The sequence below is a fragment of the Medicago sativa genome, chromosome 5, assembly GCF_051527215.1.
Source record: "Medicago sativa cultivar Bolivia chromosome 5, Bolivia_mono, whole genome shotgun sequence".
Classification (NCBI taxonomy): domain Eukaryota; kingdom Viridiplantae; phylum Streptophyta; class Magnoliopsida; order Fabales; family Fabaceae; genus Medicago; species Medicago sativa.
Genome location: NC_140753.1, coordinates 55169181 through 55182527, shown reverse-complemented (window position 1 = coordinate 55182527; position 13347 = coordinate 55169181). Strand labels below are relative to the sequence as shown.

Here is a 13347-nt window from a genome sequence, read left to right as displayed (position 1 = left end):
AGAGAGAGAGAGAGAATGTCGTTGTAATTAGTTTTATGGGAAGATTTAAAATAATTTTCATTGATTATTTGTTACGGAGAAAATGAGAGGGAAAACAAATTAAATGTTGTTTGTATTTAATTATGGACATTTATTCTATTAGAAAAACAATAGATAGTATAATTAGAATATACTCCTTCTGTCCCTCATTATAAGAAGCAAAAAACTAATTTTCTCTGTCCCAATTTATAAGTAAAAAATACTAACTTTTGTCATACTTAATTATGTTATTTCAAAATATCATATTTTTCAAAGTCAAATTAAATACAAACAACATTTAATTTGTTCTCCCTCTCATTTTCTCCATAACAAATGATCAATGAAAATTGTTTACATCTTCCCATGAAACAAATTAGTACAAGGAGAACACAATAACCTATACTTCAAATTATCATGTTGGGAAATGCTAACTTGTGCCCTTAAGACACACGTTAATGAGTCAAATGTAGAAATATTTTGTTGTAATTAATGCATTTAATTTAGTTTTTTACTTTTAATTAATTAAATGTACAAAATTTAAGAAATTTTTTTTACTTTTGGGTTCCTTAACATGTGTCATAAAGATACAAGTTAGCTTGACCCAAATTGTATATGGAACTAAAATGTTAACCAGTGTCCTAAAGACATTATTAAACATTCAAAACAAGTACGTTTTAATAAAAAAAGTTGTGTAATCATTATTTGATCAAAAATAATACTATCTTATATTTTCAAGATAAAATTTCTATTAGTAAATTCTTTAAGGGTCATGTTAACTTATGCCCTAAGGGCACTTGTTAAGAAACCCAAAATGAGCAACTTTGCATTGGAAAACATGATAATTTAATTTTTAAAATGTTGATTGCACGACTTTTAATACATATATTTCTATAATAAATGAAACACACTGTTTTAGTAATTGGAAAAAAAAAATTAATTATATTAAGTTTGAGAAGTATTAATAAAAATAGATATATGTAGAATGTACTAGACCCACACGTGGGAGAAAAAAAAAAAACATAACACCTAACTTTTCCATTCCTTTCTCCTCTTAACTCTCGTTAGCTCTCTGTCCCTCATTCCTCTTCTTCCATTTTTTTTCCCTTCCTTTCCCAAATCAACCAATTTCATCACCAAATCAATCATCCTTAAGAATAATTGATCATCTAAGTAAAGCAACTTCATATTCAAGCTCTATTGGTAGAATTTTGGGGGTTATGGTTTGTGCTTTGAAGTAGGAGGAGAGTACCCATATTGTCAGAGTTGCTCATTGAGACTCTTTGAGGTATATTTATCAACTTACATTTCAATTAGTGCATATTTAGGTATGATTAGTGAGTTAGAAATTAATTTTTAAGATAAGAGTATGTGTTAGAGGAATTTTATGGTTATCTATGGTTACTAAAGTCGTAGAATGGGTTTCTAATTAATGAGGAAATATTATTGATGCTCAGATATGACGCTGGACGCTTCGAATGCTTCTCCAGGGGTGGTAGGAGAACACACTAGTTGATTCGTTATAACTGTGAGTTGATAACAATCATTATCACTTATTTTAATTATCGTATTATTGATATTTTGGTGATTTTACAAGTTAAAGTATTTATCAAAATGGGACACACGCCCTTTAAACATTTTTATTGTCGTTGAAATTTATGTTTAAGGTCATGAATATTGATATGGTATCTATTTGAACTTGTCTATGAATTATTGAGCAAAGGTTTTGAAGTTGAGATTTGGTTGCATATACAAAAATGGTTTGTTTGAGAAATATGCTTTGTTTTGTAAATTATTTTGATACTATTATACACTCCATTTGGATTTGAATTTGGATTTTCGATTGACCTATGAATTATAAAGTAGTGGAGTAAAGAATTGAATTTGATTGCATGTATCTTGGCACTAGTTTTTCATACGTTGTGAAACATGGTTTGAAATATGCGATTTGGATTTGAATTTTGATTTACTTTATGATTATAAGTAGTAGATTTTCCATTGAGTTTTGATGGTACATATTTTGACATAAATTTTGTTACGTTGCGAAATATGGTTTTAGACATGTGTTTAAGAATGGTGTTTTGAAAATTACGGTTATAATGACGACGACCTAGGTGCACCTAGTATGTGATTTCAATTAGGTAGTTACTCCATTAGATGGAGCCGCCCCAATGGAAAGGCCGCCATTAGGAGGAGAGGGCTATCAATGAGAGGTTAACTCCCTAATTGAAAATGTTTTATACTTTGTTTTGAGTCGAGAGAAAAGAGCTATCCGTTAGATGGAGCCGCCCCTATGGAAAGGCCACCATTAGGAGGAGAGGGCTATCAACGAGATGGAGCTAGTTCTCGATTCACCCATTTTGAATATTTTCACTAAATTGAGTTTACTATACTTTAAAACATTTTTGTTTTGAGTCGAGAGAAAAGAGCTATCCGTTAGATGGAGCCGCCCCTATGGAAAGGCCACCATTAGGAGGAGAGGGCTATCAACGAGATGGAGCTAGTTCTCGATTCACCCATTTGATTATTTTCACGAAAGTTGGATTTTTATACTTTCTTTAAAGTTTATTATTTTCTTATTATTAAATGGAATTTGATTTTATATTCTATTTGGATTTGATTATTTCGATTTCTTTTTCATTATACGCGATTTATATATTTTCTTTAAAGTTGTGGATTTGGGTTCACTTCTCTACGACATTGGAATTTTGATATAGTCTTATTTGTTTTGATAAACTCACAAAGATTTTCAAATTTTCATGGTACACTTGATTGAAAGTTTATTACATTTTTATACGGTTAGTAACTTTGTAAATTACAATTTGATATGAGAAAAGTAAATAATCGTGCCCTTGTGTGTTTCCCTTCTAGTTGGTGGTGGTTGTTGTCTCTCACTAAGTCCTTGTGACTTACTCTTTCATTTTCTATTTTTTTTCAGATTTCCAAGCAGCCAAGTAGGAAACTGCTAGTAGACTTGAAGTTCATCTGTGTCACTCTTGGTGGTAGGTTTCCTTGATGAATGTCTCTTTTGTTTATGTATATGTTGAATCAGAGTATCTGCAGCTATTTGGAGTTTAGGAATGTTTTATTCTGAGATGTACAAAGATGCAAATATGTTATTTGAAACTCTGGATGAGAACACAGGTTCATAAAAAGGATTAAAATCTTGGCGAATGTTCAAAATACAGAGGATACTCTGTCGAAATTTCAGTGGATATCAATTTATAAATTGTAAATTATAGTTGTCAAGTGTCGTCAATAGGCTTGCCGGACTAGAATGTTCTAGTTCGTGCGCCGGTCACGATTGTGAATTTTGGGTCGTGACAAAGTTGGTATCAGAGCTCCGGTTGTAGGTCCTAATAGCTGCAGACGTAGAATGAAAATGGATTTTTGCGTGTAAATCGTGAACCGCGGCATCATTTACTTGCAAAAATCTATTAGCATTCTATGGTAGTGTCACTTGTCCAATCCTGTGATTTCTTTTGGTCTTTGATCGGTCTCACTCTTTTGTCATCTTGTTATATATTCGGTCAATTTTCCTTCATTTAGTGAGGGTGTCACCCATTACCAAGATCTCCACTAGAAGGGAAATTAATTCCTTATGGGTTTATTGCCCAACCTTAAAACCTTAGTTAAAGAGATCGTCTTTTGGGACATACTCATGGTCGACGTAAATCAAATGATGGAGAATTTGCGTTCATGTCGACGAACGTGGCTTAGTTATAGGATTAGCTAGTGTTGAAGTGTCAATAGGAAGGCGAAGATTGCTATAGGTATTACAACAACTTGTTTGGGGGTTGCTGTTGGAAAGCAATAGGTTAATCTAAGACAAATACATCATGACAGTTGTAAGAAGTTGGTTGAGAAGCAGCCGACAAATCCACCCACATGGACTTAAACCATTACCTTTTCTAAGTTTGGTGTGTGAGGATCCGCTGCAAGTCATTGACGATGTCGAGAGGTTATGAAGGGCATTAGGATGCTCAAATATAAAGAATAGGGAGTTCACATATATATTGTTTTTAAAGTACGAGAGGGAACAATGTAAACCCGGCATAAACTGAAAATTGTTTATGACACTAAACCAATATACGAAGGAGCTTATAAAAGAATGAAGAATAACCATAAAAGAATGAAGAATAACCTTATTGTTACGGGTAATCCATACACGTTGGGCATAGGGGCATAGGGGCATTTGTAGGAGATATACAACCTTTAGTTAACTCACAGTCACAAACACAAGAATACATAAATATCATTTAAATTTTGTTAGTTTGTTTGGTGAAAAAGAAGATAAGAAAGTAAGAAACTTGGTGGTTCCATCAAATCAGGAAGGTGAAAGTGAAGTGGAAGTAAGGGATGGTTGTAGTAGACAAACCTTCGTAGATTCAATTATGGGGCATGTAGATTATCAACTTTTCCTTAGAGTAATTTTGGTTCTACATTGGTTGATTTGAATCTGAATTTTTTTTTAAAGATGGTAAAGTATTGTTTTAATAGGGTCAAGTAGGTCAAAAAAAATAGGGGGGGATCGTTCTTGGCAGTTACGACACATCCATTAGCTAGTCTTGTATGAACACCGATAGCTTTAGCATAGATTTTTGATAGGATTTGAGCATGAATCGGTTGTCTGTCCAGTGAGCCACCTTAGCCTATTACTAGGTAGTGAAAGTTGAGATATTGGGTAATCACTTTTATCCTTTTATGGAAAATCTGGTTAGGTACCGTACCATATTATTTAACCTCAGGTTTAGGAGCTAACAAGGTAATGTGATAAAAAGTAAATTTATAAAATTCTTAGTTGATTTTGATGACGTTTTGTGAGCAAGACTTAGTTTACTGCTCTGTTTTGGAAGTCTTTCAAATTTGAATTGGAAGCCCGTTTGAATCTCAGTAGAACCTTGATCCTAAGAATGATTCTTAATTAGTGAAAGTTATACACATCCTAGAGGATATTCTTCGTACTTTGTTCTTGAATTTTGAGGAATTTAGGATTGATATTTATCTAAGATGGAATTTGGATATAACAATAGTTACCAATCTAGTGCTCAGATGTTACCCTTGGAGGCTTTGTATTGTAGGCAGTGTAATTATTATATAGGCTGGTTAGAAGCTTGAAGAAATTGATTTAAGATGTTATTTCAAAGGTTAAATTGATCAAAGATAGTTAAGTAATAGCTTAGAGCAGGCAAAGGACTTAGGTCGACAAGAGGTGCTTCCTTTCTATTCACAGTTGGAGAACATTTATTTTTACGAGCATCATTATTGAAAGGAGTTTGCGGTGTAGTAGAACGACAAGATAAGATCAAAGTTCTCTGGGACGTTTAAGATTGTAGCTTATAGTGGGGTACTTCCACCGGATCTCTCAAGTGTTTGTCGTGTCTTTCATATATCTATGCTTTAGAAGTACCTTTATACCTTTCTCATGTGGGTATTATGAAGATGTGCAGTTAGACAAGAAGTACCTCTATAGTAGATAAGGAAGTGAGACGTTTACGCTCAAAAGATATTGTTTCGGTGAAGGTTCTTTGGAAAGGACCGTCCGGCGAAGAAACCACTTGGGAACCCGAAGAAGTAATGCGTGAAAGTACCCATATTTATTTGAAAATCAAGGCTAGTAGTATGTATGTGATAATCAAAAAAATTCGAGGACGAATTTTCTTAAGGGGGGAAGAATGAAACACACTGTTTTAGTAATTGGAAAAAAAAAATTAATTAAATTAAGTTTGAGAAGTATTAATAAAAATAGATATATGTAGAATGTACTAGACCCACACGTGGGAGAAAAAAAAAAAAACATAACACCTAACTTTCCCATTCCTTTCTCCTCTTAACTCTCGTTAGCTCTCTGTCCCTCATTCCTCTTCTTCCATTTTTTTTCCCTTCCTTTCCCAAATCAACCAATTTCATCACCAAATCAATCATCCTTAAGAATAATTGATCATCTAAGTAAAGCAACTTCATATTCAAGCTCTATTGGTAGAATTTTGGGGGTTATGGTTTGTGCTTTGAAGTAGGAGGAGAGTACCCATATTGTCAGAGTTGCTCATTGAGACTCTTTGAGGTATATTTATCAACTTACATTTCAATTAGTGCATATTTAGGTATGATTAGTGAGTTAGAAATTAATTTTTAAGATAAGAGTATGTGTTAGAGGAATTTTATGGTTATCTATGGTTACTAAAGTCGTAGAATGGGTTTCTAATTAATGAGGAAATATTATTGATGCTCAGATATGACGCTGGACGCTTCGAATGCTTCTCCAGGGGTGGTAGGAGAACACACTAGTTGATTCGTTATAACTGTGAGTTGATAACAATCATTATCACTTATTTTAATTATCGTATTATTGATATTTTGGTGATTTTACAAGTTAAAGTATTTATCAAAATGGGACACACGCCCTTTAAACATTTTTATTGTCGTTGAAATTTATGTTTAAGGTCATGAATATTGATATGGTATCTATTTGAACTTGTCTATGAATTATTGAGCAAAGGTTTTGAAGTTGAGATTTGGTTGCATATACAAAAATGGTTTGTTTGAGAAATATGCTTTGTTTTGTAAATTATTTTGATACTATTATACACTCCATTTGGATTTGAATTTGGATTTTCGATTGACCTATGAATTATAAAGTAGTGGAGTAAAGAATTGAATTTGATTGCATGTATCTTGGCACTAGTTTTTCATACGTTGTGAAACATGGTTTGAAATATGCGATTTGGATTTGAATTTTGATTTACTTTATGATTATAAGTAGTAGATTTTCCATTGAGTTTTGATGGTACATATTTTGACATAAATTTTGTTACGTTGCGAAATATGGTTTTAGACATGTGTTTAAGAATGGTGTTTTGAAAATTACGGTTATAATGACGACGACCTAGGTGCACCTAGTATGTGATTTCAATTAGGTAGTTACTCCATTAGATGGAGCCGCCCCAATGGAAAGGCCGCCATTAGGAGGAGAGGGCTATCAATGAGAGGTTAACTCCCTAATTGAAAATGTTTTATACTTTGTTTTGAGTCGAGAGAAAAGAGCTATCCGTTAGATGGAGCCGCCCCTATGGAAAGGCCACCATTAGGAGGAGAGGGCTATCAACGAGATGGAGCTAGTTCTCGATTCACCCATTTTGAATATTTTCACTAAATTGAGTTTACTATACTTTAAAACATTTTTGTTTTGAGTCGAGAGAAAAGAGCTATCCGTTAGATGGAGCCGCCCCTATGGAAAGGCCACCATTAGGAGGAGAGGGCTATCAACGAGATGGAGCTAGTTCTCGATTCACCCATTTGATTATTTTCACGAAAGTTGGATTTTTATACTTTCTTTAAAGTTTATTATTTTCTTATTATTAAATGGAATTTGATTTTATATTCTATTTGGATTTGATTATTTCGATTTCTTTTTCATTATACGCGATTTATATATTTTCTTTAAAGTTGTGGATTTGGGTTCACTTCTCTACGACATTGGAATTTTGATATAGTCTTATTTGTTTTGATAAACTCACAAAGATTTTCAAATTTTCATGGTACACTTGATTGAAAGTTTATTACATTTTTATACGGTTAGTAACTTTGTAAATTACAATTTGATATGAGAAAAGTAAATAATCGTGCCCTTGTGTGTTTCCCTTCTAGTTGGTGGTGGTTGTTGTCTCTCACTAAGTCCTTGTGACTTACTCTTTCATTTTCTATTTTTTTTCAGATTTCCAAGCAGCCAAGTAGGAAACTGCTAGTAGACTTGAAGTTCATCTGTGTCACTCTTGGTGGTAGGTTTCCTTGATGAATGTCTCTTTTGTTTATGTATATGTTGAATCAGAGTATCTGCAGCTATTTGGAGTTTAGGAATGTTTTATTCTGAGATGTACAAAGATGCAAATATGTTATTTGAAACTCTGGATGAGAACACAGGTTCATAAAAAGGATTAAAATCTTGGCGAATGTTCAAAATACAGAGGATACTCTGTCGAAATTTCAGTGGATATCAATTTATAAATTGTAAATTATAGTTGTCAAGTGTCGTCAATAGGCTTGCCGGACTAGAATGTTCTAGTTCGTGCGCCGGTCACGATTGTGAATTTTGGGTCGTGACAAAGTTGGTATCAGAGCTCCGGTTGTAGGTCCTAATAGCTGCAGACGTAGAATGAAAATGGATTTTTGCGTGTAAATCGTGAACCGCGGCATCATTTACTTGCAAAAATCTATTAGCATTCTATGGTAGTGTCACTTGTCCAATCCTGTGATTTCTTTTGGTCTTTGATCGGTCTCACTCTTTTGTCATCTTGTTATATATTCGGTCAATTTTCCTTCATTTAGTGAGGGTGTCACCCATTACCAAGATCTCCACTAGAAGGGAAATTAATTCCTTATGGGTTTATTGCCCAACCTTAAAACCTTAGTTAAAGAGATCGTCTTTTGGGACATACTCATGGTCGACGTAAATCAAATGATGGAGAATTTGCGTTCATGTCGACGAACGTGGCTTAGTTATAGGATTAGCTAGTGTTGAAGTGTCAATAGGAAGGCGAAGATTGCTATAGGTATTACAACAACTTGTTTGGGGGTTGCTGTTGGAAAGCAATAGGTTAATCTAAGACAAATACATCATGACAGTTGTAAGAAGTTGGTTGAGAAGCAGCCGACAAATCCACCCACATGGACTTAAACCATTACCTTTTCTAAGTTTGGTGTGTGAGGATCCGCTGCAAGTCATTGACGATGTCGAGAGGTTATGAAGGGCATTAGGATGCTCAAATATAAAGAATAGGGAGTTCACATATATATTGTTTTTAAAGTACGAGAGGGAACAATGTAAACCCGGCATAAACTGAAAATTGTTTATGACACTAAACCAATATACGGAGGAGCTTATAAAAGAATGAAGAATAACCTTATTGTTACGGGTAATCCATACACGTTGGGCATAGGGGCATAGGGGCATTTGTAGGAGATATACAACCTTTAGTTAACTCACAGTCACAAACACAAGAATACATAAATATCATTTAAATTTTGTTAGTTTGTTTGGTGAAAAAGAAGATAAGAAAGTAAGAAACTTGGTGGTTCCATCAAATCAGGAAGGTGAAAGTGAAGTGGAAGTAAGGGATGGTTGTAGTAGACAAACCTTCGTAGATTCAATTATGGGGCATGTAGATTATCAACTTTTCCTTAGAGTAATTTTGGTTCTACATTGGTTGATTTGAATCTGAATTTTTTTTTAAAGATGGTAAAGTATTGTTTTAATAGGGTCAAGTAGGTCAAAAAAAATAGGGGGGGATCGTTCTTGGCAGTTACGACACATCCATTAGCTAGTCTTGTATGAACACCGATAGCTTTAGCATAGATTTTTGATAGGATTTGAGCATGAATCGGTTGTCTGTCCAGTGAGCCACCTTAGCCTATTACTAGGTAGTGAAAGTTGAGATATTGGGTAATCACTTTTATCCTTTTATGGAAAATCTGGTTAGGTACCGTACCATATTATTTAACCTCAGGTTTAGGAGCTAACAAGGTAATGTGATAAAAAGTAAATTTATAAAATTCTTAGTTGATTTTGATGACGTTTTGTGAGCAAGACTTAGTTTACTGCTCTGTTTTGGAAGTCTTTCAAATTTGAATTGGAAGCCCGTTTGAATCTCAGTAGAACCTTGATCCTAAGAATGATTCTTAATTAGTGAAAGTTATACACATCCTAGAGGATATTCTTCGTACTTTGTTCTTGAATTTTGAGGAATTTAGGATTGATATTTATCTAAGATGGAATTTGGATATAACAATAGTTACCAATCTAGTGCTCAGATGTTACCCTTGGAGGCTTTGTATTGTAGGCAGTGTAATTATTATATAGGCTGGTTAGAAGCTTGAAGAAATTGATTTAAGATGTTATTTCAAAGGTTAAATTGATCAAAGATAGTTAAGTAATAGCTTAGAGCAGGCAAAGGACTTAGGTCGACAAGAGGTGCTTCCTTTCTATTCACAGTTGGAGAACATTTATTTTTACGAGCATCATTATTGAAAGGAGTTTGCGGTGTAGTAGAACGACAAGATAAGATCAAAGTTCTCTGGGACGTTTAAGATTGTAGCTTATAGTGGGGTACTTCCACCGGATCTCTCAAGTGTTTGTCGTGTCTTTCATATATCTATGCTTTAGAAGTACCTTTATACCTTTCTCATGTGGGTATTATGAAGATGTGCAGTTAGACAAGAAGTACCTCTATAGTAGATAAGGAAGTGAGACGTTTACGCTCAAAAGATATTGTTTCGGTGAAGGTTCTTTGGAAAGGACCGTCCGGCGAAGAAACCACTTGGGAACCCGAAGAAGTAATGCGTGAAAGTACCCATATTTATTTGAAAATCAAGGCTAGTAGTATGTATGTGATAATCAAAAAAATTCGAGGACGAATTTTCTTAAGGGGGGAAGAATGAAACACACTGTTTTAGTAATTGGAAAAAAAAAAATTAATTAAATTAAGTTTGAGAAGTATTAATAAAAATAGATATATGTAGAATGTACTAGACCCACACGTGGGAGAAAAAAAAAAACATAACACCTAACTTTCCCATTCCTTTCTCCTCTTAACTCTCGTTAGCTCTCTGTCCCTCATTCCTCTTCTTCCATTTTTTTTTCCCTTCCTTTCCCAAATCAACCAATTTCATCACCAAATCAATCATCCTTAAGAATAATTGATCATCTAAGTAAAGCAACTTCATATTCAAGCTCTATTGGTAGAATTTTGGGGGTTATGGTTTGTGCTTTGAAGTAGGAGGAGAGTACCCATATTGTCAGAGTTGCTCATTGAGACTCTTTGAGGTATATTTATCAACTTACATTTCAATTAGTGCATATTTAGGTATGATTAGTGAGTTAGAAATTAATTTTTAAGATAAGAGTATGTGTTAGAGGAATTTTATGGTTATCTATGGTTACTAAAGTCGTAGAATGGGTTTCTAATTAATGAGGAAATATTATTGATGCTCAGATATGACGCTGGACGCTTCGAATGCTTCTCCAGGGGTGGTAGGAGAACACACTAGTTGATTCGTTATAACTGTGAGTTGATAACAATCATTATCACTTATTTTAATTATCGTATTATTGATATTTTGGTGATTTTACAAGTTAAAGTATTTATCAAAATGGGACACACGCCCTTTAAACATTTTTATTGTCGTTGAAATTTATGTTTAAGGTCATGAATATTGATATGGTATCTATTTGAACTTGTCTATGAATTATTGAGCAAAGGTTTTGAAGTTGAGATTTGGTTGCATATACAAAAATGGTTTGTTTGAGAAATATGCTTTGTTTTGTAAATTATTTTGATACTATTATACACTCCATTTGGATTTGAATTTGGATTTTCGATTGACCTATGAATTATAAAGTAGTGGAGTAAAGAATTGAATTTGATTGCATGTATCTTGGCACTAGTTTTTCATACGTTGTGAAACATGGTTTGAAATATGCGATTTGGATTTGAATTTTGATTTACTTTATGATTATAAGTAGTAGATTTTCCATTGAGTTTTGATGGTACATATTTTGACATAAATTTTGTTACGTTGCGAAATATGGTTTTAGACATGTGTTTAAGAATGGTGTTTTGAAAATTACGGTTATAATGACGACGACCTAGGTGCACCTAGTATGTGATTTCAATTAGGTAGTTACTCCATTAGATGGAGCCGCCCCAATGGAAAGGCCGCCATTAGGAGGAGAGGGCTATCAATGAGAGGTTAACTCCCTAATTGAAAATGTTTTATACTTTGTTTTGAGTCGAGAGAAAAGAGCTATCCGTTAGATGGAGCCGCCCCTATGGAAAGGCCACCATTAGGAGGAGAGGGCTATCAACGAGATGGAGCTAGTTCTCGATTCACCCATTTTGAATATTTTCACTAAATTGAGTTTACTATACTTTAAAACATTTTTGTTTTGAGTCGAGAGAAAAGAGCTATCCGTTAGATGGAGCCGCCCCTATGGAAAGGCCACCATTAGGAGGAGAGGGCTATCAACGAGATGGAGCTAGTTCTCGATTCACCCATTTGATTATTTTCACGAAAGTTGGATTTTTATACTTTCTTTAAAGTTTATTATTTTCTTATTATTAAATGGAATTTGATTTTATATTCTATTTGGATTTGATTATTTCGATTTCTTTTTCATTATACGCGATTTATATATTTTCTTTAAAGTTGTGGATTTGGGTTCACTTCTCTACGACATTGGAATTTTGATATAGTCTTATTTGTTTTGATAAACTCACAAAGATTTTCAAATTTTCATGGTACACTTGATTGAAAGTTTATTACATTTTTATACGGTTAGTAACTTTGTAAATTACAATTTGATATGAGAAAAGTAAATAATCGTGCCCTTGTGTGTTTCCCTTCTAGTTGGTGGTGGTTGTTGTCTCTCACTAAGTCCTTGTGACTTACTCTTTCATTTTCTATTTTTTTTCAGATTTCCAAGCAGCCAAGTAGGAAACTGCTAGTAGACTTGAAGTTCATCTGTGTCACTCTTGGTGGTAGGTTTCCTTGATGAATGTCTCTTTTGTTTATGTATATGTTGAATCAGAGTATCTGCAGCTATTTGGAGTTTAGGAATGTTTTATTCTGAGATGTACAAAGATGCAAATATGTTATTTGAAACTCTGGATGAGAACACAGGTTCATAAAAAGGATTGAAATCTTGGCGAATGTTCAAAATACAGAGGATACTCTGTCGAAATTTCAGTGGATATCAATTTATAAATTGTAAATTATAGTTGTCAAGTGTCGTCAATAGGCTTGCCGGACTAGAATGTTCTAGTTCGTGCGCCGGTCACGATTGTGAATTTCGGGTCGTGACAATAAATTCCTTAACATGTGCCTAGAGGACACAAGTTAACATTTGTCATTCTTTAAACATCTGAAAGCACGCAATAAATAAAGGGGTTTTCTATCATGTGCAAATTTGCACATGATAAGAAGTTTAAAGTAGCAACTTTGAATTGGAACTTGTGTTTTTTACAATAAATATGTAGCTTTTGAATAAATATTTGTTGGTTTTCAATGAAAAGTTACTGCTCTTAGTTACCTTAACATGTGCAATAGACAAATCCATAAATAAATAGTAAAATGTAGGGACTCGATTCATAAACTTTTCCCAAAGATCATTATTCTGTCGGCCACATCTTATTGGTTAAAGTAGTTCAAGTGTGAAAACCAAGAGACAAATAAAATAAAATGGACCCTTGCAAGTTGCATAAATTATTAAATTTGTGGTTGAAAATGTGCGTCCCACGTGAACGTTTGCTCACAATTATTGAGAACCTACTTGCTGGC

At 33.8% G+C, this 13347-nt stretch overlaps 1 long non-coding RNA gene across 3 annotated transcripts; it reads left to right on the top strand.

The window, feature by feature from the left end:
* Positions 1-1161: 1161 nt before the first annotated feature.
* Positions 1162-12562, top strand: LOC146923185 (uncharacterized). Of its 3 annotated transcripts, XR_015012760.1 has the most exons (7): positions 1162-1303; positions 1473-1543; positions 2954-3017; positions 6249-6319; positions 7730-7793; positions 11004-11074; positions 12485-12562. It is a non-coding gene; the product is annotated as an uncharacterized LOC146923185 (long non-coding RNA). The 3 variants fall into 3 exon arrangements; XR_015012758.1 differs by lacking the exons at positions 11004-11074; positions 12485-12562 and having other exon boundaries at positions 7730-8027; XR_015012759.1 differs by lacking the exons at positions 1162-1303; positions 1473-1543; positions 2954-3017; positions 11004-11074; positions 12485-12562 and adding an exon at positions 5793-6079 and having other exon boundaries at positions 7730-8027.
* Positions 12563-13347: the final 785 nt, after the last annotated feature.